At 38.6% G+C, this 24,962-nt stretch overlaps 1 pseudogene; it reads right to left on the bottom strand.

Moving 5' to 3' along the window:
* Positions 1-18,359: 18,359 nt before the first annotated feature.
* LOC149002289 (uncharacterized) lies at positions 18,360-22,618 on the bottom strand (annotated as a pseudogene).
* Between the last annotated feature and the right edge of the window lie 2,344 nt (positions 22,619-24,962).

Here is a 24,962-nt window from a genome sequence, read left to right as displayed (position 1 = left end):
TGATGCTTTCGGAAGTGGCCTCTTCTTCTTGCTCATGCCTTGGTTCAGGAGATTCAAGGATGAAATCAGCCAGGACCTGTGCTTTAATAGCTGGTCTTGGTCGGAACTCTATCTGATGCTCGCTTTGCTCAACTGCCCACGATACTAGTCTTCCGGCCAGGTCTGGTCGGTGCAATATTTTCTTCAAGGGAAAATTTGTTAATACTGCAAAAGGATGTGACTGAAAATATGGTCTCAATTTTCTGGCTGCTATGACCAGGGCCAAAGCTTGCTTATCCACTTATGGATACCTTGTTTCAGCATCAAGGAGCACGTGGCTCACATAGTAAACTGGGTTTTGCTGTTTTCCTTCATCTTGCACTAGTACTGCACTAACAGCCAGGGGCGAAGTTGCCAAGTAGACGATCAATTCCTTTCCTGTGGTCGGTCGTACGAGCAGGGGTGGAGTAGTTAGCTTTTCTTTCAGATGTTCGAAAGTTTGTTGACACTCCTCGCTCCATTCTGGTACTCCCTTTTTGGGAATATTTTTTAAGGCTTGAAAGAAAGGTGAACATCTCTCTCCTGACCGGGCTATGAACCTGTTCAAGGCTGCTACCCGACCAGTGAGACTTTGTATTTCCTTGATGCTTTTTGGTGATTTCATCTCTTGTATGGCTTTTATCTTCTCAGGATTAGCCTCTATTCCTCTTTGGGATACCATGAACCCCAAAAATTTTCCTGAAGATACTCCAAAAGCGCATTTCTCTGGGTTGAGCTTCATTTTATATGCTCAGAGTACCTCAAAAACTTCTGCTAGGTCTTTCAGATGGTTGGATTGAGATGTGCTCTTTATCAGCATGTCATCAACGTATACCTCCATATTCTTGCCTATCTGCTGGTAGGTTGCCCCAGCATTTTTTAGACCAAAGGGCATTACTTTGTAGTAGTAACTATCCCTGTCTATCATGAATGCTGTGTGTTTCTGGTCGTCTGGGTTCATCAAGATTTGGTTGTATCCTGAATAGGCGTCCATGAAACTAAGCATCTCGTGCCCAGCTGTTGCATCGATGAGCAGGTCTATCCTTGGTAGAGGATAACAATCCTTTGGACAGGCTTTGTTGAGGTCGGTATAGTCTGTGCACATTCTCCATTTTCCGGTTGCCTTCTTTACCATTACCACATTGGCCAATCAAGTTGGGTGGTCGATAGGTTTAATGAATCCGGATTGCTTTAGCTTTTGAGCCTCTGTTCGGATGGCCTCATGCTTTTCCAAAGAAAAATTTCTTCTTTTTTGTATCACTGGAATTGCCTGAGGATCAATATTTAACCTGTGCTTGGTTACTTTTCTATCAATTCCGGGCATGTCTTCGGCCGACCATGCAAAGACGTCAGTATTTCTCTGTAGAAAGCTGGTTAGACTATTTTTGAACTCTTCTTCTTGTTCTGCTCCGATCATGGTTCCCTGATCTTTCCTTGAATTCAGCATAATCTTTTCCAATTTTTCTACTGGTTTAGCTCTTTGCATGTTTTCTTCATCACGATCATCTCTGACTTCGACCGCCATGGTAGAGCTTGTTTTTACTCGCTTTCTCATGTAATTGGCGTAGCTCTGCTTGCTTCCTTTTTGGTTGGCGGAACATTCTCCTATTCCCTTTTTTGTTGGGAATTTCATCTTCATGTGTAAGGATGATACTACCACCTCCAGGGTACAAAGAGTTGGTTGTCCTAAGATCATATTATAAGCTGACAAATCTCGGACGACCATAAAATTTGTTTGGATGACCCTGTCTCTGGGGTGTTCACCGATACGAAGATCTAATCTGATGGTGCCCTCTGCTTGGGTTGAGGTTCCTGTAAAACCGTATAAGTGCGTCCCACAGGGGATCATCATTTTCTCGTCTAGTTGTAATTTATGGAAAGCCTCCAATGACAAGATATCTGCTGATGATCCTGTATCTACTAGGACTCTATGGACCTCTGTTCAGGCCGAGTGACTTTGATGACAAGGGCATCGTCGTGGGGAGTGGTTACCCCCTATTTATCTTTGGATGAGAAGGTGATCGGTTCTGAAGTGATCTTCTCACCTGGTTTCTCAAGCTCGGCATTCCCCACATATCGTGCTTTTCTTTTGGCTTGTCTACTTGATTCCTCAGTTGGGCCACCGAACACGGTAAATATTGGTGGTCGTTTTTGACTATCTCCTCCTTCCCGTGGTCGGGACTTGTTTTGGCGTCTTTCTTTGCTTGGAGATCTATGCCTCTTCCTACCCCCTTCTATTTGCTTTTTATCAGGCTGGGTAGGTTGGAGGTATTTCACAAGCCGCCCTTGATCGATGATTCTGTCAATTTCCTCTTTTAGTTGTCGATAGTCATCTGTCCAGTGTCCGTGATCTTTGTGGAAGTCGCAATATTTGCTTTTGTCTCGATTTCCTGGACGAGAATGTAGCTTTTCGGGCCGCTGGAGAATTCCTCGATCCTTAATCTGCATCAGGATTTCTGATCTTCTCATGGCCGGTAACCTTTCCTGTTCAGGTTGACCATCCCTGGTCGGGTCTATGGTCGATCTTCTGATAGGTTGGTACTTTTCTTTGTATGTTCTTGTCTCCATGGTTGGATGCTCCTTCTTTCGAGATTCAATTGTTTCTGATATCTCTGCTTGTTTGTGGCATCGTTCACGAAGATCGTCATACGTTTCAGGCATGTCATTCAAAAGTCTCTCAAGTAGGCCTTCATGGCTGAGTCCTTGATACAAGGCGTGGAAGGCTATCTTTTCATCCAGATTTTCAATCTGCATGGTCAGTTTATTGAATCTCTCAAGGAAATCTCTAATGAACTCCGTTCGCCCTTGTTTTACAGCGAACAAGGTTTCTTCTCTCTTTTTGGTTTCTACTCCGCTTTGGAAACGCAATAAGAAAGTCCGACCTAGATGTTCGAAACTTTTTATTGTGCCACGGGGCAGAGCTTGGTACCAATCTAATGCAGCTCCAGTCAATGATGCTGGGAAACTGCGGCACATAGCTGCTTCATTGTGTCTAGAAGTAGACATGACAGACTTATAGTGGGTGATGTGATGTTTAGGACACTTCGATTCGTCGTACGCCTTGAAGGTCGGGCATTTGAAACCTATTGGCATCTCTGCTTCCGAGACGCTTTTGATGAAAGGGTCCTCCTTTAAGACGGCGTATAGCTCTTCTTTTCCTAGTTTTACCGCTTTTTTGACCGTTTCGTCAAGGTCGGTGATGCGCTTATTCATCTCGTTATCCCGCTTCTTTGAACCATTATGATTCTTTTTGTCCTTTGCGGCTTTTGCTGGATCTGTGCTACTTCCTCGATCTCCGTGTCTTCGACTGGAGGACTCTTTTCTGGAATAACCTCTTTCGAGGCTCGAGATTTTGCCAGCTCTTTTTGAGATTGTTGAGGGATCTGGTCGATCACTGGTGGTTGGTCACGCCTGCTCCCCTCGGGACTTCTTTTTTTTTTCTTCTGTGAATCTGCTTCAGGAGCAATTACGTGTTGCATGGCCATCCTGATCAACTCACCTAAGGATGAGATTGCTTTTCTCATCTCAACTTGTTCCTTTTGAACCTCGACAATTTGATGCGTTGTCGCGTATTGATTTGCTTGAGTGTCTGGAAGAGTTGGAGAATCTTGCTGAATCTGGAGTTCGGGAATTTTTTCCATTCCGACCTGATCGACCTCCTTTTCTCCGCCAGACACCTCTTCGATTACCAAACCTGATCTCGTCTTCATAATAGCTTTTTGATCAAGTTCCCACAGACGGCGCCAATTATTGCTGCACAATCCTGTTCGTCCCTTCAGCCGGTTGAACTTGCAAAGATGAGCTCGACCGTGGAGGTCAAGTTTTCACCTCCGACGATCTAGTTAGAAATCCAACTAAGGAAGGCAAGAAAGTAATGAACAATGATAATACAAATAGTGATAATTCTATTCAGCGTACCTTTCTCCTGTGCTCCTTTACCTTTTTATAGATTTTCTACGTATGAGTTTGGATGGAACTCAAACCTTAGTAAGTCGGTGGTAATACGACTCTTAGTGATTGAGTGGAACTCAAACTCTAGTAAGTCGGTATTGAGGCGAATCTTTCTGAGTACGATTTATTGCCTTACCGACCTTACTTGGTCTGGTTCGTATTTATCCGACCTGGTTGGTCTACCCAATCAAGGTTGATCTTTCCGACTGGATCGGGTTAAACCGAACTGGTTTAGTATGGTTCATATTTTCCATTATCATAGGGTTTTATCAGTTTCTCGCCAGAATAAATCGAGACGAAGTAGAAGGCGCGTAAAATAGACATTGCCTAGCAAAAGATTTGGGGTTTTAGTGGAGAATTAAATGAATGCTTATACTATGGTAATTTATTCCTGTAGAATATATTGTCCTTTTCGCCACGCTAACCTACCGTAGCATATAGAGTTGGATTAGGTGGAAGTGTTATTGATTTTATTTGCCACGGTAAGGCAAATGGTCTATATTATGAACGATTTTTAAATTGTCCAATTACTCAATCTATTTGCCACGGAAATTTATTACCGTGGCAAATGGTCTGTGTATTATGCCATCTTTAATAAATGTCGATTTACTGAAACTATTTGCCGTGGTAATTTACTGTTGTGGCAAATGGTTTAAGTGTTATATGCATAACCAAAGCTTTTTTATCACACAATTTAGTGTGGGATTTAGTCAATCTGTTGGCCACGGTAATTGCCTACCGTGGCAAATGGTTTAAGTACTCTAGTAAAGTTTGAAATCTAAATACTAGGGTAATACCGTAGTATTTAGTTAATTTATTATTACGGTAGTTTTGGTCAGTTGTAAATATTAAGTTGTTGCCACGGTAATTAATTATTGTGGCAAATACTGTAATTATTATACACATTTACAATCGTGTTATATACTGAGTTGTTGCCACGAAATTTTGTTTCCGTGGCATATAATGCCTTAAATATTACGGTAACTTTGTATCTGTGGCAATTAGATGTCCTTTTGCCACGTTAATTTTTTTCCGTGGCAATTGCCACTTTTTCTTATAGTGGTTGGTGTGAATTCCCCTATGATCCTAACTTTGAAACCCATATAGTAGGTCCAGGAACCTGAAGTGCGGGTAGAAGACAACTATGGCCATCTAGATAAAGACCATTGGATTGAAACCTAAACCAATGGAAGTGGATGGTGAAGATAATGAAGCTAGAGAATTGTTTTAGTTTGGAAAAAGATCTTACTCGAATGCTGAAGGATATGGAAGGATGATCAAGAATTCAATGGCGACACGTTTGGAAGGTCTCAAAGACCAAGTAAGAACCCCCATAAGTGTGGTTTAAATGTTGGAGAAGAACCAACGGAAGAATCTGCCCTAAAATTGCTCCTGAATTAATTCCATGGGTATGGGTCTCCCAGGGCGATCCCTACCTAGTGCCCGCAAGTAAAAAAGGTATACGGGAGATTTTAGTGTTTTAAACTCCTATTTAATGATTCTTTCAAGCCAAAATGTGTTATTTCATTCCTAAGTCGTTAAAGAACATAAGAAAACTCATGGCAAAGAGAGAGAACATTGTGGAGATCTTCCAGAGAGCTTTCCATTCACTAACTGAACTTTCCTAAGGTTAGTATATTATTTCTTCTCCTGAATATTTTCTCTTGATTCTTCGTCATTAGTGGATCCTCGTGAAGAGATTCTTAGATAAAAGAGACCTAAACCCTATCTCTATCTTGGCTTTAGAGTGATCCTACAATCACCCTATTCTACCATACTTTTCAGATAGATTTTGGAGAGGACATTTTTGCATTTCATTAGGTTATCAATTTGAATTGAGTTTTTGAATGCCTATCAATGCTAGAACTTGTTCTTAGATGATTTTAGAGTTTTCTACTTGCTTTGGTTGAGTTTTAGAATCAAATCCTGAAGCCTAAAGTGTACTAGAGTAATTTCTATCAGTACTCAAACCCTGGGTCTCCCTAGGTGACTCATATGGGTACTGTTTGGGTAACCCATACCCCCCATGGGTCTCCCGACAAGGGTCTACCCAACCAAACCCTTACTAGACAATATTCATGCAACCCATACTCCCCTAGGTTGATTGACCAGGGGTCTCCTCGAGCAACCCATACCCCCTTGGGTTGATTGACCAAGTAATGTTCATGAGACCCATACGAATACTGTTCATGAGATCCATACCCCCTAGGTTGATTGGTCAGTGTCTCCCCAGGCAACCCCTACGTGTTACTATTCATGAGACCCCTACCTGCCAATTTTGGTTTTGTTTCTATTTTTGACATAAGACCTCAAGGATTGTTTCTAACCTCTAACAAACATTTAAATAGGATTATTTGGGGAGTGTTAAAGCACTTTTTGGTTTCTCTTAAAGGTAGTACAACTCAATCGCAAGGTGAGGGAATTCGTTACTTATGCTCATCTTTGATTCCAAATTTAATATTTGACTTGTACTTTCAATTACATGTTGCTGTTTGGAGTCGTTTACATTTTTGTAATGCTCTGAAATTATAGTTTATGATTAATTATATGATTTACTGGTGCCTTGGTTGAATTAAAATATATGTGGTCTTGATCTGAGGTTGTGGTTTAACGATTACCCTAGGAACCTTATAAGGAACATATAGAATAGGGAACATCTCTAGGTGGTCTAGATGAAACATGTGTAGGCACCCCGTCATGTCATTACCCTATTAGTGGGGGTATCGAGGCCAAGTGACTTATGGCAACAGTGTGGGTTGGTGGGCGTTCAAGACCGATAACCAAGCAGTGAGAGGACATAATCACATTGTAGGGTGCCGGATCCTTATGGTATTGCACTTTAGGAAACTTGGAACTTTACAGTGTCTTTTGTGATTTTAAGGTCTAGACCGTCCAGTAATGGAGATAGACTACGTGTCACATCCCCTCAGCCGGTACCCTAACTACAATAGTCGAGGTGTGATCTTGTAGCCCCGAAGATCAGTTCAAGGCGATCATACTTTCATATAGCACAATAATATAATAAAGAGCAAGGAATAATCATTGTATAACTATTATTAAGGAAACAATCAGGGTTGAATCTCAGAAAGATTACAAAGGACTACCAGAGTGCGGAATAAAAGATACTAATCAATAAATCAAAGTATAGAGTGTCACATCCACCCAGCCGGTACCCTACCTGGCATACCCGGGTATGTGATCCACAGTCCCAAAGATCAAGTATCGAGCAACCATGCCTCCCACATATGCGATAACACAATCATGAACAATAAATAAATCAAGGTTATAGCATATACACAATGAAATCACGATAAGGATAAGAAAACAATATAATTAGATCGCGGAAATAAATGATACCAATGTATATAATGAAACCAAAATGAAAGAGAGTGAGCGGAATTCACTCCCTCAGTAGCAGCGGAAAGTAGATCAATCAAAGTTAAGATTACAAATCCAAGTCTTAAAAAGGGGAGATAACAATATAAAAATCTAAACGATCATTTCCTCGATCTTATACAAAATATCTTCGTAAGTATATACATAAGAGACCAAGCACGGCCGCTCCCACACCAGTGTCAAACTAATCCTGGTACGAAGCGTAATTACCCTTGGGATCTTCATAGTGATCTTCATGGTAGCTAGTACCCTGAGGGTAGTATGCCTCATCGGGGTTCATCTCGGTGTAGGCACCATCAAATGCTTCCGTACCTGTAGAATAGTCTAACAAAACAATTGCACAGAAACGAATGAGTTCAAAAGAACTCAGCAAGGTAGTTATTCCATAATACATAAGTCACATGATACAATACATAACACGATGCAAGATGATATGAAACAGATGATGCAAATATGATTCTAACTCTATATGTAAAATCCAGCCCTATCCTAACCCTGACCCTAACCCGGATCCACTGTTGTTTTTAGGTCCGAAGACCCGAAGCGGTGGTAGAAGAGACTTGTGGACCCTTTTGATTGATAATTATGAGTCAGAGACTGAGCCCATGGACATTGACGATGATACCCCTTACTTGAGTACATTGCCGGTGTTTAGTGAAAATCTGCGCATCGGAGAAGAATGATTTAGTTGAAATACCTAATGGACTCCCGTGCACAATCTAAAGGTATTCCCCGAAACTAGACTCCTTGATTGATTGTAGAAGAAAACCCCATTCAATTTGACCCTGTATAGCCCTCCAAGACCCTGTCTGAAGTTGCTGAACTAAATCTATTTTTCTGTTGAATTATATTTTGGTCGATCCTCTTTGGTCGATGCCATCGACCAAAGTTTCCCAGATAGACAAGTTAACGATTCTTGGAATATTCCCTATTCTATTTATACTAGCCTCGTGTTTTGAGCCCTATTGCAATCATTATCACTCCTGAGAACGTGGGGAGAGCTTCCCAAAGCACCTCCTAGGCATTTGTGAAGAAGATCCCACCAAAACTCATTGTTAATCATTGTTCCTTGTCTCCATCAACAACTTCAAGGGTCTTAACACTACTTTTGGATCATTCCTTGGTAATTCTTGATTCATCATCAACTCAACCTAAGGTAAGGATGGTTATCTCCATAAACACATAGGTTATGAACTTATGCCTTGGTGATTATTCTTAGTGAACATAATCTCTTAATTGCTTTTGATTATTATAGGACTGCATACATGTTTTAGAACAGTAGTATTGCGATTCATATACTCTTGTTATAATGATTTATTATTCTTGTTACTTGTATTCATGATGGATCAATTCGATGTTATAATTTAACTTTTATCATGATGATGTATCAAATGTATGAGATATGATGGACTTGGGTATGTGATTGCCTAGGTATAACTTGGAATTGGGGAGTGTCCTATTGACGCTTCTGTCCTTGGGCATCGGAGGGAATAGTATGGGATGTTCTTCAAAGGTGCCTATCGACACTTTCCCGGGTTATTGGATGACATACATAGGATTGTCTAGTTGTGTGGCTAGGATTGTCCTTGTCATGTCAGACCCGAATCGGAAGGGCATTGAGACCGAACGACTCGTGGTAGTGTATGGTTTGATGGGTGCTCAAGACCGGTAACCAACCCGGGAGAGGACACAACCATGCTACGGATACCCGAAAGGGGCCATTTATTGGTAGGGTTGCAAATAGCTAGACTTGGGCTCACGGGTGCTCGAAGATCGGTGAGTCATATCCGTGAGAGGACTTGAGAGCTTCCTGTCTACTATTTGTGGATGACCAATAGGGTTGATGAGTCCGGTGGGTAATATCCGTGACTCTAGTGTGAAGGATACCGGAAAGGATCTCGGGATGGGAGGAATGGAGGTATTCGGATCTGACTTGATACGACTGAGTAGATGACTTGCATTGGGCTAGGCTTTACATTGACATGCGCAAATACTTTGACCAAATGGTGATGTGAGAGAGTGGTGACCGAAACCCTAGCCATGGATTTGTCCGAGAGGGATGCAGGACCCAATTCCCCCCGGTATTGAGTGATTGAGACTTACCTAAAGAAGTATGGTGCTATGGCTTAAAGCATGTCTACCATAGAGGCTAGCATTCATAGAGTTAGAATCATATTTGCATAACATGTCTCATATCACATTGCATTATGTTATGATCTGTATTTGTATAATTTTAAATTATGGAATAATTGCCTTGCTGAATTCTTTTGAACTCATTCATTTTGTGCAAATGTTGTTAGATTTTCCCGTATGTATTGAAGACTTTGATGGCACACTCTACGAGATGGACTTTGATCCCTCATACTACCCTCCGGGTGGTAGCTATGGTGAAGATCCGAGTTATGGTGCCGAAGAGGATTACTTTATGTACCAGGGTTAGCCCCACTATGGTGAGGGAGCGGCCGTGCTGGGCTTTCTTCGTCCACACCTATGAGGAGACGATCATTAGGATAGAAGAAACCCTTGTCTAGTGCCCCATTTCCCTGGATAATAGTTAACCATTTTGGATATGTAATTAACTTTCTTTGAATTACTCTTTAAACATAGGATTGTAACTTAACTTGATTTTCTACTTTTCCACTGCCTTGAGAGAGTGACTTCCACTCATTTTCTCATTCTGATGATTACACTTATATATTTGGTATTATCTATTTCTGCACTCTAATTAGTTGATCTTATTTTATTCATGATATCTATCATTTGTTGCTTTTACCTTGATTATTATTGTTCATGATTGTGTTATCGCGTATGTGGGAGGCATGGTCCCTCGATGCTTGATCCTTGGACTGTGGATCACATTCCCGGGTATGCCAGATAGGGTACCGGCTGGGTGGATGTGACACTATATATACTAGTCTCTATGGTAGACATGCTTTAAGTCATAGCACCATACTTCTTTGGGTAGGTCTCAATCACTCTTCCCTCAACCATTTAAGATATCTTGGGTTCACCATTGGTAATTGGGTCCTGCATCCCTCAGGACAATCCATGGCTGGGGTTTAAGTCACCGCTCTCTCATATCACCATTGGTATAAGTATCGGAACATGTCACTGTAAAGCCTAGCCCAATGCAAGTCATCTACTCAGTCGTATCATGTTAGATCTGTATACTTCCCCTATGGTTACAACCAACTCGGTTAGGTATCCTTCACACTAGATTCATGTATCCTGTGTCACCAACCAACTCGGACTACAGACTCATCAACCCTATTGGTCATCCACAAATAGTAAACGGGAAGCTCTCACGTCCTCTCACGGGTTGGTTACCGGTCTTGAGAGCCCGTGAGCCCAAGTCTAGCCATTTGCAACCCTACCAATAAATGGCCTCTTTCGAGTATCCGCAATATGATTTATGTCCTCTCACGGGTTGGTTCTTGAGCGCCTATAAAACCACATTACTACCACGGGTCGTTCGGTCTCAATGCCCTTCCGATTCGGGTTTGACACAACAAGGACATCCTAGCCAACACTTCTAGACGAGTCCTATACATGACATCCAATAATCCGGAAAAGCGTCGATGGGCTTCTTCGTAGAACATCCCATACTATTCCCTCCGATGTCTAAGGACATAAATGTCAATAGGACATTCCCCAATCCCAAATCATACTTATCCAATCACATTCTCAGTTTCATCATATCATACATAAGTGATACATCATCATATTGAAAGATAAGTCATAACATCACATGATCCATCATATATGTAATTGACAAGAATGAATAGTCATGATAAGCAAGAGTATATAAACATGGTACTATTGTCCTAATGTATGTACATCAGTCATATGATGTTCGAATACAACAAAGAAGCTAAGCCTACTAAGTTGTCAACATCAGTGTAAGATTCATATAGTCTATGCATATATGGGGATAACCATCCTTACCTTGATTCGAGATGAAGATAATCCAATAATCACAAGAGAATGATCCAAAGATAGTATATAGACCCTAGACAAACATAGATGAAAGATTAGAAAAGAAATCGGGGAAATCGGAGGTTGAACGGGTCAAATCGGCAAAGTATAAAATTCAACAACCAATTGGTTGACTGACTTGGTTGATTGACCTAGTCGACCAAGCAGTCGACCAAGTGAACAATGCGGGGCTGAATAGTGGATTTTGATCCGAAACCTAGCTTCCGGGGCTCGGATCGATCCGAAATTTGGAGGGGTTGATAGTAATAGTATAAGAACACTATCTAGCAAGTAATTAGCATAATCCAATGTTCTAAATAGGAATCCCCAAATTGAACCCTAAGTTCTATATGCAAGAATCATAGTCTTCAATGAAATCAAATGCAATTGCAAAGGAAATTAGGGAATAAGCTAGGGGAATTGATATGCAATAGATTACAATCAAATGCTAGCATAGAATTAGACTTAGCATACTTAACCTAATCAGTTTAGGACAAGAAACAAGATGCTAAGAAGAAAATCATGGAAATGCATATACAAGGATCAAAATGAGAGCATAGCATAGGTAAGAATGGAAGGAGCTTAAGCATTCGCAAGGAATGAACACTTGAAGTGGTGGTTGCAAGGTTGCAGCACCAACTTCAAGGTTACAACAGCAAGTAAGAGGAAGGATTAGAGTAGAATAGAGAGTAAGATAGAGGAATCATACCTTAGAGATGATCTTGAAGATAAGAGACAATGATTGGCAATGATGGATGCAATATTCCTTCACCACTACCAAGAGAATGTCTTGGGAAGCTCTCCCCTCGTTCTCAGCAAGCTAAATGAGTAAAATAGGGTTCAAGTCATGAGGCTCACTTAAGTAGAGAAGAGAATATTCAAAAAGCAACAAATTCTCGGATTTGGGAATCCTTTGGTCGACTGGCCCAGTCGACCAAGCTAGTACAACAAGCTTGATCCAGGGAATTGAAAGGCTAGAACAACTCAAACTCAAGTGGGTTTTCTCCTACAAGTCAATCAACAAGTCTAGATTAGAGTATTACCTTCGAATTGAGTCTGGAAGTGCATTAGGTACTTCAACTAGACTTCCCCTCTTCTAGGTGCAGCTTCTCACCGAACACTGATAGTGCATCCAAGTAAGGGGCACCGTCGTCAATGTCCATGGGCTCGGAATCAAACACCAAGTCTTCAACTAAGAGGGCCCACAAGTCTCTTCTTCTTCCACTCCGGGTCTTCGGACCTACAAACATCAAAGGTTCCGGGTCAGGGTCAGGGTTAGGATAGGGCTGGATTTCACATAGAGTATAGCGGAATAACTTTATAGTCAAAGAGGAAAGGTAGATCAAAACTCTAAGTATTACAACCGATTAACATAAAAGAATTAAGAAGTTTAAGAATCAATCTAAGTCTTCCATCGGTTCTTCTTCTTTTACGACCTTCGCCTTTTTCACCTTGGGCTTATACACTTGCATCTTAGGATCTGCATCCAACTCACGTTCCCAATGACGAACAGAACGATGTCTACTACTATCAATAGGTGCCATCATAGTAGTCTAGACCGGTTTTTGAATCATACCACTGGTCACCAACTTCTCCCACTGCTTCCGCAGCTGCATCATATAAGGAAGGGTCCTTTGCATATAAGCTTGCGATCTCTTCCTTACCTGCAATGTCATCTAAAAAACATTGTGTCCAAAGGGTGAGCTCAAAAGAACTTAGCAAGTAGTTCAATCACAAATAACAACTACAAACAGTTCAGAACAAGTATGATGCAATATGATATGAGAACATAGATTTTTGGGTTAGGGTTTGTGAGTGATTTCACACTATGGAGTCAGAAGATTGGGAGTTCTGACAGTTCAGCCATTTGGTAGGTCCAAGCATAAAAGCACTGGTTGCAACACTGACCAAATTGTCACAGCCATTTATGAGATCTGCAAGGTCACCTTCGAAGTAAGCATTTTAGTTGGTCAAGGGAACTTTAATGTAACTGAGTCCCGATTACTCTCCCTACAGTATTCTGAACCCATGAGCTAAAAATAGACTATCAAAGCTCTAAAACGGCAGTTAGAAGTTAGAGCTAGAACTTCATATCCTACTCTAAATTTTTGAAATCATCTCTAAGGAAGAGTGGGGCCGCAAGGTCCTCGCAGCTAACTATTTTTCCTCTCTAAAGATATGAGCATCATCTAATTTGAAATTAAAATGTTTTTGCATCATCAATGTTTTAGATCTAATATTTCAAGACAATAATTTGGTATGCATGTTTATAGTTAAATCTAAATATTTGTTTTCACTATATGGATTCATGAATTAGGGGTCTGAGATATGACTGGCAATTGATTGGTGTTTAGTTTCCTAGAAGAGGTAGATTTTGGGAGGATTTTGCTATTGGAAATCCACGAAAGAGGAAACCTTTTTTGTTAAGTTGGTGGATGACTTAGTCGTTAATATTTTATTTATTTTTTATATCCTTGTCTGATGTTTTATTTTGCTACTCTCATCTGACCCTCCTTGTATGTTTGTTTATATTGTTCCAAAAATCCAAAAGGACAAGCTTAAAAAGAAGGATAGCCTTGAGAAGGAAGACAAAGGTCACTGGGTATTGTGGTTACCTTATATTTGGTTTTGATATGCATGTTGTATGAATTTAGTATCCTCTTAGTATTAGCTCTAGGCTGATTTCTTCATCATTTGTGATATCTGCTTGATTTGGGCTTCCTGAGTTTCTAAGAAGAAATGTGAGGAGGATTTTATAATAGCAATAACGGTGTAAGAATGCCAAATCCAATGGGTTAAAATATTTGCTTGAGCTAATGGATTAGAACATATGAACAAGAAATCCCTATTAAACCCCCATACCAAGCTTATCAACAGCTGATCAAAGTTACATTGTGAAATAAACCTTGAAAATGTCATCCTACTATTCGGTTAACACATACAAATCTATCTGCTTTAGAATTCAGCAAAATTGGTGACCATAGAAACACAAGGAATATCAATTATTACTCCTAATGATTGGGTTTTTCAACTCTTTATGCAACCAACTTGTTTAACAACTTAAAAATTTGTACCAAAATGTAGAAAACAACAATGAAAGTTATAAAGAAAGTCTTTAGGGAATGTCATTGAAAGTGAAAATCCTTATAGCTAGGAAGACATAATTATAGATGGGTTTGGTAAGGTTCTCCACTGCCTATGGCATTCAGAATCATCTAATTTTTCCCCTTCCAAGACATTCAACTTGATGGAAAGGCTAATAAGTCTTGTTTGGCCATAGTCCTTGTTGATTATAAACCAACCAATTTAGGATATTATTGAAAATGGAATTCAGATAAAAAAATTCTCCAGCAAAGAAAGAAGGTGGAGGTATCTTGGGGTCTTACTGCAGTTTGCTCTGTTGGCTAGACCATCTGAATTATGTAACCAGTAATCCATATCACTAGATGATTATGGAATGGATATTCAAAGGGGTGGCTTAAATCCATGATTTCTTTGTGATAGTTCAGCATCAAACAGGCAAGTATGGATTATACTTTTCAACTGTCTATCGCCTTTAAAATCATCTAGGTTTTCTTCTTTATTGAAAGTTTTATTTGAAAAGTCTATCAATTGTCTTGAATTTTCTATTAGATGTTATCTTTAGCAGGTTCTTTCCTTTAAATTTGACAAAACTCATTTAGGTGTTAAAACTTCCAATGGTTTTTCTTTTGTGCTTCTCTTTGGATAGTTTTTGTTATTTACTAAATGTTGGCTTTGTAGGTGTCTCATGGCCTGGACCCTGGATGTTTTTTTGTTGGTTCTTTCATGTGATACTAATTAATTCAGGTATGTTGGTGATATTACTTGCTTTGAAGGAATTTTTATTGAATAAAAAATTTATTACATTCTATGTGACTACATTTCCCAGATAAAAAGATTACGTGTAATATGCAAAAAAGATGGCAGCCTATTCAGAGACCGTAATAGATGCTGTTTTTGCAAAATAAAATAACCGCAAGTGCACAGTATCGTGTAGCTAACGGGTCGATCTCAGGGAGATATGCCACCTAGAACTCAACTTCTTAATAGTAATGCGAGAGTGGAAAGATTCAATTTTTGTTAACTTATTATTTAAACTAAACCAACGATTCTAATCCATACATCTAATGCAATCGAATTGAAACGAAACAAAATAAAGCAAACATAACTAATGCATAAATAAAAGACAGGAAAAAAAATGCGAACAATAAAAATAAAAAGGAAATGCAGATGCAACACCACCCGTCACTAGAAGCAGAGGCACGACTGTAGGCTTGCTCCGGTTATGTGGTCTGAGATGATGAATGAATAGGCAGAAAGTAAATAATAGAAAGTAAATAACAAAGCAATAAACAAAGTAATAAAAGGAAAAGGAAGCCTTAACCAAAGAGAGACACGACTATAGGCATCTCTGATCAAGGATCCAGAGGAAGGGAGAACAATAAATAATGCTGAAAGTAAATCCTAAATTAAGAATATGGAGGGGTAGATAGAAGCGGGAATGGAGGGGGGAGAGAAGATTATTGAAGAATCTTACTTACTTGCATCTTCCAAACAAAACTTGAATAAACGATTTGAATCTCAACCAACCCTAACAACCAAATCTAGATTAGAATAAACTAGATCTGCAATTGCTAGACCCAGAGAGAAAGCGAATCCTCAAACTTGAAACTTGAATTTGAACTTGAACTTGAAATTGCATTGATAAAACTAAAGGAATTACACTTGCATAAAAGAAAAATTACACAACTTCAATCTTCTTAAACATTCAATCTAAAAACTAGAACTAGAGCCCACAAATTAATCAAAGAACTAGAGAAAACTAGAGCAAACTAAAGAGAATAGAAAGTGCAAGACTAAAGTAAAACTAAAGAGAAAGTAAAGTGTGGACTAGACCTAAGAGGGAGGTAATATTTATAGAAGAAGGAGAATAATTTACAAACAAAGAAATAAAATAATAATACCTAATAATAATAATAATAATAATAATAATAATAATAATAATAATAATAATAATAATAATAATAATAATAATAATAATAATAATAATAATAATAATAATAACAAAAGAGTAAAATAGAAAAAGAAAACAAATAAAGAAAGAGCAAAATTCGTTAGAAATAAAGATAGAGAGAGAGAGAGAGAGAGAATGTGGGGAGAAATAAAATAAAATAAAAAATAGAAATACGTTAAGAAGGAAAGTGGAGAAAAAGAATAAATAAAAAAAATAAAACTTAAGATTGAGTTACACGTAGAGAAGGTGGAGAAGAAAGAGAAAGAGTGGAAGAAGGAAAGAAGGAAGAAAAAAAAATATATACTTTTAGAAAAATGATTTTGGGTTAATTAAGGAAAAAGAATAAAATAAAATAATGAAAATAATAGAAAGTGGGAAGAGAGAGAAAAAACTAATTAGAGAAATAAATAAAATCTAACAAAATAAAATCTTCTAAAAAAAATAGAAAATCCTAGTCTTTGACTACTTGTAGGCCCCATACAATTCTCAATTACAATAAAGAAAAAAATAAAATAAAAATCCTAATCTAATTTTACAAGATATTTTGGAGTTGGCCCATAATTGTATCTCTAGCCCATCATGCTCCAAATTAAGCCCACTTTCGCACTTCAGAATTTGAACGGACCTCTTGACGTGTAAAATTTGAATGTTTAATACCCAAAACTCCAGATATTCGCTCAAGTCCTAGAAATTCATAAAATCTGCAAAAACAACATAAAACTCAAGGTAGCTCCACTCAAAGTGTGTAAAATGCATGCTTTATGCCCTAAGATTTCACACATAAATGTGCTCATCAGATTCCCCCACACTTAAACTAAGTTTGTCATCAAGCAAGAATAAAAGAAAAATACAAATGCATGAAAGAAACTATTGCAACAACATAAAATCCTAACTCACTTTTGTAAGAATCACGGTTACACTTAGCATGTGCAACAAGCCTTTAAACCACTAGGTTACCCCTAGAGGACGTGTTTTGTTTGGTGGATGTTTGCAGAGAATATACATCCAAAATTCCAATTCAGCTCAAAATAAAATATTGCAAATTTCAACTTTAACAATTGATAAGTACTTATACATAATCAATAGCTATGACAATTTTCCTCATCATTGATTTAAGATCCCCCACACTTGAACTTTATTACCTCATATTGATTCTTGAGACTAAGCATATATCTCAATCAAAGACTCACCTTATATCTTTCAAGTACAAATCTCCTTTAAGCAAAACCACTAATAGAGTAAGAGGACCAAGGACTAAGGTTTTGAAGTATTTTTGACCAAACATTGCTACCAAGGCATTGATGACACTTGCATTTATTTCTCTTTTTTTTCTTTCTTTCTTCTTTCTTTTGAGTAGTGAACTCTACTTTACTCCACTACGGTTGGCTTGAATGACATGGTGGAGCAAACACCAGAAACCCAAGTTACTTTTTAGCTTTGCTTTGCATATGCCCACATAGACAGTGATACGAGAGTTCTTTTCAATAATATCATTCCTAAGAGTTTCGATCAAGTCAACTCGATTCCTGAGTCGGAGTGCCCTGTCTAGTTCCAAGAAATTCAACTTTTACTTTCTACTCTTTTCTTTCTTTTTCTTTTCACTTCTTTTTGAACTTTTGTCATGCCATACAAAATATTGATCTCAACCTCTAACCAAAGAAACAAGGACCCACAAAACCTATAGATGGTCCAACGCCTCAAGTTAAGGGCCTTTTATTTTTCTAAGGAAATTCTCATCTCAACATACATACAAGTTACCTTCCTCTCAATAGGGTTTTTATGTGTTCACAATGGGTACCAAAATCACTCTCATTTCACACATCATAGCAATTGAAATAGTATGTACACTAACCAAAAGCCACAGTTAAAATTCACAAAGAAGCCAAAGGTATTCCCCCCACACTTAAGTAATGCAATGTCCTCAATGCATGCATGAAAAGAAAGACAATGACAAGGCAAAAAGAGGGCATTACCTTGAAGTTTCTCAATCATCAGTGTAAAAAGGCTCATAGAGATCTATGACCTCTACACTATCAACACTTGGCATTTCAAGGAAAAGCTTTAGACGTTGACCATTCACTTTGAAAATTTGATTAGAATGAGGATCAATTATTTCCACAGCACCATGGATAAAAACACGGTGAATAATAAATGGACCTTCCCATCTAATGAGTGTTGTACAACATGCAGCCGAGTGTTCATGTTTTCCTAGAAACAAATGCAGCCGAGTGTTGTACAACAAAACCTTATCACCAACAGAAAATGATTTCCTAACAATATGCTTATCATGAAAGGTTTTAGTTTTAGCCTTGTAAATTTTTGAGTTTTCATAGGCTTCATTTCTAAGTTCCTCCAACTCAAATAGTTGGAGGCGACGGTAGATACCCGCATCGTCAAGATCAAAATTCAATTTCTTGATTGCCCAGAAAGCCCGATGCTCCAATTCAACCGGTAGGTGACAAGCCTTACCATACACTAAGCGGTATGGAGATTGACCCAAATCCGTCTTATATGCAGTTCTGTGGACCCATAAAGCATCAATCAAACGGTTCGACCAATCCTTACGAGTGGGGTTGACTGTCTTTTCTAAAATTTGCTTAATCTGCCTATTGGAAACCTCTACCTGACCACTCGTTTGCGGATGGTATGCAGTAGCAAGCTTATGGGTGATTCCGTATTTTTTCATCAAGGCCTCAAAAGGTCGATTACAGAATGCTTGCCCTTATCACTAATCAAAGCACGATGAGTGCCAAAACGAGAAAAGATAGTTTCCCTTAAGAACTTGACTACCACTTTGTGATCATTTGATTTACAAGCTATGGCCTCTATCCATTTGCTCACATAATCGACAGCGACCAGAATATATAGATTCCCATAAGAATTAGGGAATGGTCCCATAAAATCAATACCCCAGACATAAAAAATTTCAACAATTAAAATCGGATTTAGGGGCATCATGTTCCTTTTGGTCACTCGACCAAGGGATTGACAAGCCTTGCAAGCTCTGCAAAAAGAAAAGGAATCCTTAAATATTGTAGGCCAATAGAACCCACATTGAAGCACTTTTTCTGCAGTTTTCCTAGGCCCAAAATGACCCCCACAAGCATGATCATGGCAAAATGAAAGAACAGACATTTGTTCATGCTTAAGTATGCAACGCCTAATGATTTGATCTGCACCCATTTTAAACAAGTATGGATCATCCCAGAAAAAATATTTCACTTGTGAATGGAATCGATATTTATCTTGGGAGGACCAATGGGATGGAGTTTCATCAGTCACAAGATAATTGACAATATCTGCATACCAAGGTATCGTATTCACTGACAACAATTGCTCATCTGGAAATGTCTCTAGAATTGGATGCTCTTCCTTTCTAGAATTAGAAAGGCGGGATAGATGGTCTGCAACTAAATTTTCAGTTCCCTTTTTGTCTCTAATTTCTAAGTCAAACTCTTGTAGCAGCAAGACCGAACGAATGAGTTAGGATTTTGCATCCTTCTTCTTTAGCAAATATTTGATGGCGGAATGATCGGTGTAAACAATTACATGACTACCTATCAAATATGAGCGGAACTTCTCTAATGCAAACACAACCAAAAATTCCTTTTCAGTTGTCGTATAGTTAAGTTGTGCATCATTGAGGGTTCGACTTGCATAAGAAATCACAATGGGCATCTTATTTAGCCTTTGACCTAGAACTACCCCTAAAGCATAGTCAAAAGCATCACACCTTAACTCAAAGGGTTCTAACCAATTTGGTGCTTGTATTATAGGAGCGGTGGAGAGCTTCTCTTTCAATAATTCAAAATTTAGTAAGCACTCAGAAGTGAAATGAAAGGGGACATCTTTAGCAAGTAATGAAGTTAACGGTCTAGCTATCTTGCTAAAGTCTTTTATGAAGCGGCGGTAAAAACCAGCATGTCCTAGAAATGATCTAACATCCTTAACACTTTTAGGTGATGGTAAATTAGATATGAGATCAACCTTAGCCTTATCAACCATAATTCCCTCCTTAGAAACAATATGACCTAAGACTATTCCACTCTTCACCATGAAGTGACATTTCTCCTAATTAAGAACTAAATTTTTGACTCTACTACGTTCAAGAACTAAGCGGAGATGGTGAAGGCAAGCAGAAAAAGTAGACCCATGAACAGAGAAATCATCCATAAATACTTCCAAATAATCCTCTACCATATCTGAGAATATGCTCATCATGCATCGTTGGAATGTGGCAGGAGCATTGCATAACCCAAAGGGCATGCGTCGATAGGCATATGTTCCATACGGGCATGTGAATGTGGTTTTGTCTTGGTCTTCCGGTGCTATAGGAATTTGATTATAGCCAGAGTAACCATCAAGGAAACAATAATAAGCATGGCCAGCTAGATGTTCTAACATTTGATCAATGAAGGGCAAAGGAAAATGATCCTTATGAGTAGCTGCATTAAGCTTCCGGTAATCAATACAAACACGCCAACATGTTTGAATACGAGTTGGGATGAGCTCGTTGTTAGCGGATGTAACTACTGTGACTCCGGACTTCTTAGGAACAACTTGGACTGGGCTAACCCACTGGCTATCTGAAATGGGATAGATAATCTCATTATCCATGCATTTCAACACTTCTTTGTGAATTGCTTCTTTCATCATAGGATTAGCCCTTCTTTGGGGTTCCCTAAAGGGTTTGGATCCATCAATCAAATTTATATGATGTTGAACTACGGAGGGACTGATTCCTTTAATGTCGGCCATTTGCCAACCTATGGCCTCTTGATTGTCTCTAAGCAAACTAAGAAGCTCATCTTTTTGGTCTTTGGCAAGATCAGAAGCAATGATTACAGGAAGTGTTGCATTGGGGCCTAGAAAAGCATACCGAAGAGTTGAAGGCAAAGGTTTCAATTCAAGTTGGGGAGCCTCAACCACAGATGGGACAGGAAGATTTCTAGACAACTTACCAAGTGGTTCATTAAATTGTGCAAGCTCATCATATCAGCAAAAAAATTCACTCCCGATATCCTCTAGTTCTTCCAAACAAGTGTAAAAATCATCCTCAAAACCTTTTGTAAGGGAGAAATCAATATCATCAGAAATGCTTTGCAACGTACTAATATTCTCAGAAAAGTTTGGTTGTTTTCTCAGCCTAAAAACATTGAACTCAACGGATGTATTCCTGAATGATAATCTCAAAAGACCATTTCTACAATTAATAAGGGCATTTTGCTTGTAGCTAAAAAGGGTCTCCCTAATATCAAACGGTCTCCCTAATATCACAAGAATTTGGTCCTTAAGATTTGTAACTGGATGTGTGTCTAAGACAATGAAATCAACAGGAAAAATAAATTCTCCTACTCGAATTAACACATCTACAATTACTCCATGGGGTATTTTAACAGATCTATCAGCCAACTGGAGAGTAACCGAGGTTGGTTTGAGTTCCCCAAGACCCAATTGTTTATAAACGGTATATGGCAATAAATTAACACTAGCGCCCAAGTCTAGTAGAGCATGCTCGATTTTTCTATCACCAATAACACATGGAATTGTTGGACATCCTGGATCGCTATACTTAACTGGGACTTGTTCTGAGAGGATTGAACTCACATTTTCCGTTAGAAAGGCTTTTGTTGGGACATTCGTGGTTCTCTTTTGAGTACACAAGTCTTTAAGCACCTTAGCATAAGAAGGGACTTGAGAAATAACATTCAAAAGTGGAATGTTGACATTCACATTTTTGAAAACTTCTAGAACTTTGTCAACATTTGCATTCTTTTTGTTACTTGCTAATCGGCTAGGAAAAGGGGCCTTAGGTACATAAGATCTCTCATTTGAAGTTTGCTCTTTTCTCAAGGTTTCAGATAATGACTCATCAAATTTAGGTACCTCTAAGGCAATTGGTTCATCCTCAACTTCTATGGGTTCCTCTGACAAACCCTCATTATGTGACACTTGAATATCCTCCTCAGCATGATGGTCACTAATTTTGCTCTGGTTAGAAATATGTGATTCACCTGTTAAGTACCCTTTTCCATTTCTCAATGCATACACAGAAGTAATTGGTTCTAAAGAAGAAGAGGTGGTTTCAATTTGGTTGATTTGATTTGGCAAATTTGGTGGTCTTGGCTGAATTTGAGTCCTAAGATTTAACTCAGGCTGACTAGGCATTTTACCTTTTTCTCGCTCAGACAGCGCACTTGCAAGAGTAGAAATTTGTTTTTCCATATTGTGCATAGAAGTCATGAATGTACTGGAAAATACTTCCATATTCTTCTCTAAGGTAGAGAGACGAGAAAACTCAGGATTATTACCTCTATTGAAATCAGGTGGTGATTGGTTTTGTGCAATGTGAGGCATACGAGGCACAACAGGTGGATTGACAGGCCTGGCTAAATTGTCATTTTGAAGATTTGGGGCTTGAGGGAACTGGACATTTTGATTATGAAAAAATTGTGCACTTTGTTTTTGAGGAGCACCAAATTGATTTTGTGTGGAATAATTGCTTAATCCATTTTGGTTTTGCCCTTGAGACCATGAAAAGTTAGGATGACTCTTCCACCCAAGATTGTACGTGTTACTGTACGGGTTTGGGAACATCGCACTGACATTTTCATGTTGGCCTCCAGAATAGCTAGGGCATTCCTCAATTACATGTGTAGGATACTGACACCATGCACATATAGCAAGAGATTTGTCAACAAAAAGTGATTATTTGGTTGTGGTGGTGCAGCTTTTACTACCAAAGTCTCTAGCTTTTTCAAAAGACTATCTATTTGTGCATCCTTATGAACTTGGCTATCAACAAAATATCCCCTACTAGTACTTTCAGATTCTTGGGTTGACTCCCATTCTCTAGTTCTATTTGCTAGGTCTATACGAAATTCCCAAGCTTTTGGAATCATCAGTGAATGATGTAAATCTTGTGGGGCACATAGATTCCAAAAGTTGCTTAGTTTGATAATCGATACCCTCATAAATTATTTGGCATAAATGCCATAATTCTAAATCATGGTGAGGGCATTCTTGGAGAAGGCTTTGGAATATCTTCATTACCTTAGCAAAGGACTCATTGGATTTTTGACGAAATTGAAGAATGTCATTTCTTATTTTATTCGTCTTAGAAAAAGGAAAGAATTTATTCAAGAATAGAACAGTGAATTGTTCCCAAGTGGTAATGCTATCCAAAGGTAGGCTATAAAGCCACTTTTTTGCTTGGTCCTTTAATGCAAAGGTAATAAACCATAGTCTTACGGCATCATCAGTGACTTGTTGTACCTTCATAAGGATACAAACTTCCTCAAACTCCCTAAGAAACAAATATGCATCTTGATCAGGCAACCCATGAAATTGGGGTAACATAGACAAATAATTAGGTTTAAGTTCAAAGTTGTTACCCCTTACGTCAGGTAAACGTATACAGGAGGGTTGTGCAGACCGAGTTGGGTAAAATCTATTCCTAAGACTCTTAGGTGGAGATATGTCGCCCATGGTCAAAGTAGATATTCGAACAAGTCGGTTGGTGGAATCACGAGTCCAAACACGCATGCACTAGCCTCCTAATGCAATTAAAGGCTCTTACGGAAGATGAGTTTTTTTTTTTTTTTCACAAAGATTGAAACAATGATTCCAAAGCCGTAAGGTTGCCGTATAGCTGAGCGCTGTATAGGTTTGACAGCAAGGGAATCCATATAGTCTTCGGAGCCACCTACAATCGAATCTTGGGGATTCTGCAGTAGAGTGGGGATTACTATACGTTTTTGTTTCTACTCAAGTTAAGAGTAATATCTTTGAATATTTTTTTTTTTTAAATTTTTTTTAAACACTTTGATTTACCTAAGAATGAGAAAAATAAGATGAACAAATATCTCCCCGGCAACGGCGCCAAAAACTTGTTTTTGCAAAATAAAATAACGGCAAGTGCACAGTATAGCTAACGGGTCGATCTTAGGGAGATATGCCACCTAGAATTCAACTTCTTAATAGTAATGCGAGAGTGGAAAGATTCAATTTTTGTTAACTTATTACTTAAACTAAACCAACAATCCTAATCTATACATCTAATGCAATCGAATTGAAACAAAACAAAATAAAGCAAACATAACTAATGCATAAATAAAGGCTTGCTCCGGTTATGTGGTCCGAGATGATGAATGAACAGGCAGAAAGTAAATAATAGAAAGTAAATAATAAAGCAATAAACAAAGCAATAAAAGGAAAAGGAAGCCTTAACCAAAGAGAGGCACGATTGTAGGCATCTCTGATTAAGGATCCAGGGGAAGGGAGAACAATAAATAATGCTGAAAGTAAATCCTAAATTAAGAATATGGAGGGGTAGATAGAAGCGGGAATGGAGGGGGGAGAGAAGATTATTGAAGAATCTTACTTACTTGCATCTTCCAAACAAAACTTGAATAAATGATTCGAATCTCAACCAACCCTAACAACCAGATCTAGATTAGAATAAACTAGATCTGCAATTGCTAGACCCAGAGAGAAAGCGAATCCTCAAACTTGAAACTTGAATTTGAACTTGAACTTGAAATTGCATTGGTAAAACTAAAGGAATTACACTTGCATAAAAGAAAAA

The sequence above is a fragment of the Hakea prostrata genome, chromosome 10, assembly GCF_041222555.1.
Source record: "Hakea prostrata isolate BN-2017 chromosome 10, UWA_Hpros_2, whole genome shotgun sequence".
Taxonomy (NCBI): Eukaryota; Viridiplantae; Streptophyta; class Magnoliopsida; order Proteales; family Proteaceae; genus Hakea; species Hakea prostrata.
This window is presented reverse-complemented; position numbering and strand designations above follow the sequence as displayed.